Source organism: Chlorocebus sabaeus, chromosome 8 (genome assembly GCF_047675955.1).
Source record: "Chlorocebus sabaeus isolate Y175 chromosome 8, mChlSab1.0.hap1, whole genome shotgun sequence".
NCBI lineage: Eukaryota > Metazoa > Chordata > Mammalia > Primates > Cercopithecidae > Chlorocebus > Chlorocebus sabaeus.
Genome location: NC_132911.1, coordinates 8,329,143 through 8,336,101, shown reverse-complemented (window position 1 = coordinate 8,336,101; position 6,959 = coordinate 8,329,143).

The following is a 6,959-nucleotide window of genomic DNA, read 5'->3' as shown; positions in this document are numbered from 1 at the left end:
TGGTCCCAACTGCCTACTCACCCTAGTCCTATCCTGAGGGGCATGGACTCCAGACTCCAAATCAGTGCTGGGGCATGCTGCCTTCCATATGGAAGTCAAATCATTTCAGACCTCTATGAAGAGCTCATAAGATAGCCAAAATGGGGAGGACACAGCCAGAACCAGGATAACTCTTTCCCCTCTCGCACCCTTAGAGTGTGACAGGAGGTATACAGAGCAGGGTGCTTGATATGCGTGATGGCTGTTTGATGGAATTTTCTATCAGTGTCACATAAATCACTTTTGAGAGGTAAAAATAACTTTTGAAACAAAAGAAACAGGCTACGTGTGGTGGCTCATGCCTGTAATCCCAGCACTTTGGGAGGCTGAGGCATGCGGATCACCTGAGGTCACAAGTTCCAGACCAGCCTGGCCCAAATAGTGAAACCCAGTCTCTACTAAAAATACAAAAATTGGCCGGGCGTGGTGGTGTGTGTGCCTGTAATCCCAGCTACTTGAGAGGCTGAGGCAGGAGATTTGCTTGAGCCTGGGAAGTGGAGGTTGTGGTGAGCCAAGATCACGCCATTGCACTCCAACCTGGGCAAGACTCCCTTTCAAAAAAAAAAAAAAAAAAAAAAAAAGAAGAAGAAGAAGAAAAGAAAAGAAATAGGCTGGGCACGGTGACTCAGACCTGTAATCCCAGCACTTTGGGAGGCTGAGGCGGGCGAATCACGAGGTCAGGAGTTCAAGACCAGCCTGACCAACATGGTGAAACCTCGTCTCTACTAAAAATATGAAAATTAGCTGAATGTGGTGGTGTATGCCCATAATCCCAGCTATTTGAGAGGCTGAGGCAGGAGGACCCCTTGAACCAGGGAGTCAGAGGTTGTAGTGAACTGAGATCACGCTATTGCATTCCAACCTGGGCAAGACTCTATCTCAAAGAAAATAAAAGAAATAAATTACTACCAGAGTAGAATTCATCCCTTCCTGGGACATCTAGGAAAGCTTCATGGAGAAAGGAACGTACAGCATATTTACTTATGTATGTTCCTTCCTGCCCTCACTGGTTCTTAAGCGCCACCTGGGCAAGGATTTTTACCTGTGTTATTCCCCTGCTTCATCCCAGCACATTGCAGGCTGTCTGGCCCATGGCAGAGGATGGAGAAATGTGCGTTGAGTGGATGTGTAATGAATGAAGTAGGCCTTGAAGTTGAGGAGAATTTGGGCTTAACCTGCTAGATTTGGGGATCAGGGTTCAGGGCCTGGGGAACAGCTCTCAGAACTTACAGAGAGACCTGACTTACATGTGTAAAAGCTGTTTGCTTGTTGAACATCTGTAAAAGAGACCCAAGTTAACACCTGAAAGAGATGAAAACATATGTCCTCACAAAAATCCGCCAGGCACAGTGGGCTCACGCCCGTAATCCCAACACTTTGGGAGGCGGAGGTGGGCAGATTGCTTGAGCCTAGGAGTTCAAGACCAGCCTGGGCAACATAGGGAGACCCCCATCTCTACACCAAAAGTTAATAACATATATATATAAACTTGCACCAGATGTTTATAGCAGCATTATTTACAATAACCGAAAGGTGAAAACAACTCAAATGTCCATCCATTAAAAACCATTGATGGCCGGGCGCGGTGGCTCAAGCCTGTAATCCCAGCACTTTGGGAGGCCAAGACGGGCGGATCACGAGGTCAGGAGATCGAGACCATCCTGGCTAACACGGTGAAACCCCGTCTCTACTAAAAATACAAAAAAAAACTAGCCGGGCGAGGTGGCAGGCGCCTGTAGTCCCAGCTACTCCGGAGGCTGAGGCAGGAGAATGGCGTAAACCCGGGAGGCGGAGCTTGCAGTGAGCTGAGATCCAGCCACTGCACTCCAGCCCGGGCTACAGAGCGAGACTCCGTCTCAAAAAAAAAAAAAAAAAAAAAAAAAACCATTGCACGAATAAACAGTCATAAATGCACCAAATGGAGTATTATTATTCCGTCGTAAAAAGGAATGAAGTAGTGACACACGCTACATCGATAAACCTTGAAAACATCTGCTAAGTAAAATAAGCCAGGCCCAAAGGACCCCGTGTTGTATGAGTCCATGAAATCCTCAGAGTAGGCAAATCTATAGATAGCAACTAGATTCATAATTGCCTTTAGGCTAGGGGAGTGCACATGGGAGGTTAGTTAGCTGACAGCTAAAAGGTGTGGGGTTTCTCTGGGGACTAATATGAATTTTTTTTTTTTTTTTTTTGAGACAGAGTCTTGCTCTGTCGCCCAGGCTGGCATGCAGTGGCACGATCTTGCCTCACTGCAACCTCCGCCTCCCGGATTCAAGCAATTCTCCTGCCTCAGCCTCCTGAGTAACTGGGATTACAGGCACCCGCCAGCATGCCCAGCTAATTGTATTTTTAGTAGAGATGAGGTTTCACCATGTTGGCCAGGCTGGTCTCAATCTCCTGACCTCGTGATCCACCTGCCTTGGCCCCCCAAAGTGCCGGCGTGAGCCGCCACGCCCGGTCATGAATGTTCTAAAATTGATTTGTGATGATGATTACACAACTCTGTGAATATACTAAAAATGATTAAACTGTGCACTTTAAAGGGTGAATATGTCAATTCTATCTCAGTAAAGCTGTTACCAAAAACAAACAAGCAAAAACAAAAACTAAAAAACTAAAAGTTGATTTTGGAAGTCCTGAAAACAACTCTTTCCACCCCTACCCTCTAAATGAGACCCTATTAAGAGGTCTCTTTTCTCAGGAAATGCCCGATTTGTTCTCCTTTATTTTACAAACCCTTATAAATCTGATTGCCTCTGACCTCCAACAGTTTCTAAATCCCGGGAAGTGAGACTGTGGTGAACAATTTTTAATGGATGGCCTCTGTAGATATGCAGTGGGTTCCTCTGTAGTTAACAATTGGAGTCTGATGGTTTTGGGATGGGCCAGTTCTTTCTCCCAGGTATGGGCTCCACAGAGTGCCTCCTGATAAGAGTGAATCCTCTCTAACTTCTCTTTCCTCCCAGTTAGTGCTTAAACCCATTAGTTCAAATTTGCTTAGAGTTCAAGGTCTTGTAAGATCAGACCAACCTTCCTACCCAAATCTGTTTAAAATAGGCCAGGCGCAGTGGCTCATGCCTGTAATCCCAGCACTTTGGGAGGCCTAGGCGGGCGTATTGCTTGAGCCCAGGAGTTTGAGACCAGCCTGGCCAACATGATGAAACCGCATCTCTACTAAGAAAAGAAAAATTAGCTGAATGTGGTGGCGCACGCCTGTAGTCCCAGCTCCTGGGGAGGTTGAGGTGGAATTGCATAAACCCAGGAAACAGAGGTGGTAGTGAGCTGAGATGGCGCCACCACACTTCAGCCAGGGCGACAGATTGAGTCTCCGTCTCAAAAAAAAAAAAAACAAAACTTTTCCTCCAGGCCTTTCATGAGCCTGAAGGATTGATTTCCTGCGACCTCCAGCAGATGGAAGGAATGTGTCTTTGGAGGAGATTTCTCACTTCCCTTGACACTCCCCAATTCATCTGAACCCACAGGTTTGGAGCTACCATGAAGCAGAGCTTCCTGTTGGGCTTGGGGAAAAGGTTTAAACATTCCCTTGCACAGGGGTCTCCTTTCCCAACACTCTTGTTTTACTCCTCACAGCCAGGGTGAGGAAAAAAAAAAAATGAGGCCCCAAAATCCTGGCTTGGATCCTAGTCCCACAGTTACATCCCTCTCCCAGGGTCAGAACACGGTGTTGTGAGGAGTACATTTCAATTGGATTCTATAAGAGACACCAGCCACATGGCTTACGGATACAGCGTGCGCTGGTCACAAAGCCCCTCCCATTTTCTAATACCCACGGCCAGATACGCTGGAGGTTCTAGTCTTACAAAAAACATTGACAGTAGTAAAGGCTGGCAAGTATGTGGTACAGTGGAAGTTCTCATATGTTGTTGGTGGGAGAACAAGAGTATAGCCACCTTGTTTTAAGAAACACCTCGGCATTTTTAAAATTTTTGAGGCAGAGTCTCACTCTGTTACCCAGGCTGGAGTGAAGTGGTGCAACCTCGGCTCACTGCAACCTCTGTCTCCCAGGTTCAAGTGATTCTCATGCCTCAGCCTCCCTTGTTGCTGGGATTATAGGCACGTGCCACCACACCCAGCTAATTTTTTTTTTCTTTTTTGAGATGGGGTCTTGCTCTGTTGCCTCAGCTGGAGTGCAGTGGTGCGATCTCAGCTCACTGCACCTCTGCCTCCTGGGTTCAAGAGATTCTCCTGCCTCAGCCTACCAAGTAGCTGGTGTCACGTGCGTCCATGTGAAGAGACCACCAAATAGGCTTTGTGTGAGCAAGTTTTTTAATCACCTGGGTGCAGGCGGACTGAGTCTGAAAAGAGAGTCAGCAAAGGGAGATAGGAATGGGACAGTTTTATAGGATTTGGGTGGGTAGTGGAAAATTATAGTCAAAGGGTTTTTTTCTCTTGCGGGGAGGGGCAGGGGTCACAAGGTGCTCAGTGGGGGAGCTTCTGAGCCAGGAGAAGGAATTTCACAAGGTTAATCGATCAGTTAAGGTGTGGCAGGAACAAATCACAATGGTGGAATGTCATCAGTTAAGGCAGGAACCTGTCATTTTCACTTCTTTGGTGATTCTTCACTTGCTTCAGGCCATCTGGATGTATACGTGCAGGTCACAGGGGATATGATGGCTTAGCTTGGGCTCAGAGGTCTGACATTCCTGCCTTCTGAAATTGATAAGAAAAATAACATAAAATAGTGGGGAAATGTTGGGGCAGAGAAAATTTTTTGGGGGTGGTACGGAGAGAGAATGGGCGATGTTTCTCAGGGCTGCGTCAAGCGCGATTAGGGGCAGCGTGGGAACCTAGAGTGGGAGAGATGAAGCTGAAGGGAGATTTGGGGTCAGGGGTGACATTGTGGGGTTGTTAGAAGGAGCATTTGTTGTATAGAATGATTGGTGATGCCCTGGATACGGTTTTGTATGAATTGAGAAACTAAACGGAAGGCACAAGGTCCGAATAAGAGAAGGAGAAAAATAGATATTAAAGGACTAAGACTTGGGAGGACCCAGGACATCCAATTAGAGAGTGCCCAAGGGGGTTCAGCCTAATTCCTGGCATGGTTGGTGAGTTTTGGGGCTCTATCCTTGAGGTTTTTTATGTTGTCATACACCAGGCAAGATTGATTTAGGTAAAAATGACACTCCTCGTTTAAAAATACAGAGTCCTCCGTTTTCAGCAGTGAGTAAGTCAAGGGGCCACAGAGGTTTTGGAGGACAACTGGAGCTAAAGGGTCAACTTAGGCCTGAAGGACTGATAAAGTTTGTGATACGTCTGTCATGCCAGCAGAGATGTCATTAGAGAGGCTATGGAAGGTCGTGACAGAGGTTGAAATGCCTGCTATTCCGGTACCGAGGGCAATAGTGGAGGCAGAAAGTCCTAAACCGAAAAGCAAGGGAATTAGTGGAATAACTCTTTTTTTTTTTTTTTTTTTTTTTTTTTTGGAGACGGAGTCTCGCTCTGTCGCCCAGGCTGGAGTGCAGTGGCGCGATCTCGGCTCACTACAAGCTCCGCCTCCCGGGTTCACGCCATTCTCCTGCCTCAGCCTCCTGAGTAGCTGGGACTACAGGTGCCTGCCACCTCACCCGGCTAGTTTTTTTTTTTTTATTTTTTAGTAGAGACGGGGTTTCATCGTGTTAGCCAGGATGGTCTAGCTCAGGATGATCTCCTGACCTCGTGATCCGCCCGTCTCCGCCTCCCAAAATGCTGGGATTACAGGCTTGAGCCACCGCGCCCGGCCGGAATAACTCTATTTGTCATGTTGGTGTCATGAGGGGAACAGGGGGCTCTTCGGTCCCATTTGCAAATTGACTTTTGGGAGTAAGGAAAACTAGTGTGCATGTGCCTGTCCAACTAGCAGGTAGACACATGTAGGTAGAGGATCCACAGAGGAAGAAGAGACCTTGTGCGAGGCAAAACTGGAGATGCAAAGTGAAAAGGTGAGAAGGAGTACTAAAAGAGGTGTCTCCTTCCCAGACTCCTAGGGATCCAGCTAGGGCGGCAGCCGGCAGAGGTTGTCATGGGGACTGATGGGGTAACTGCCTAGAGGGGGAGGTTCGATTTCCATGGTGTATGAGAAAACGTTGAGTGTCTACGAGCCACTTTCACCGTTATTTACGGGGCTGGGTATAAGTAAACAAGAAGAGGGCCTGGGAGGAGAGTCCTACGAGCAAGGGGAAGGTAGCCAAGGATGGAGCGAAATACAGGGTAAGTGTCGTCCTAAGCAATAATTACTGCTAAGGTTTTTAAGTTTGCCAGTATTGATAGTGGGCTTATCTGTAAAACGGAACTGGAAGGCTCCAATTGTTTCAGTGATGTGTGTAGCTGGGCTTTGGAGATGAAGAGTGAGTAACATTGAGAAGGTGAAAGGTTACCCAGGGGAATTCCAGTGGGTCTTTGCCGAGAGATACATAAAGCAGCGGCCCCAGGAATAGTAGTTTGTGTTGTGAGGGGTCCAAATGTGGGGGGAGTAGAGTTGATATAAGGAGAGAGAGAGGTTTTTAAGTAAGTGTGGAGGAGGGCGGCAGCTTGCTGATGTGAAATGTCTGGGGAGGTCTTGCTGGACCTGTCTAGAAAGTAAAGAAGTTCTTCAGGAGGGTAAAGATGAGGGCTGTTGAAGGAAGTTCAGAGGCGTAGGGAGACAGGAGATGTTGCCCGTCTGTATGTAAGGCAGGGACAGCTCTGTAGGCACAGGAAGAAAGGGAAATCCAAAGCCAGCAATTGTTCGCTAAGGAGAGATTAGAAACAGCTAGGAGAGAGCGAATGAGAATGACAGTGTGGTGGAGATAGCTGGGGAGAGGTAGAGGGTGGCATAAGACTGGGAATGAGAATAAGAGTGAATTCTATACTCACTCTTATTCTCATTCCCAGTCTTATGCCGCCCTGGGTGCAGGCAGGCTGAGTCTGAAAAGAGA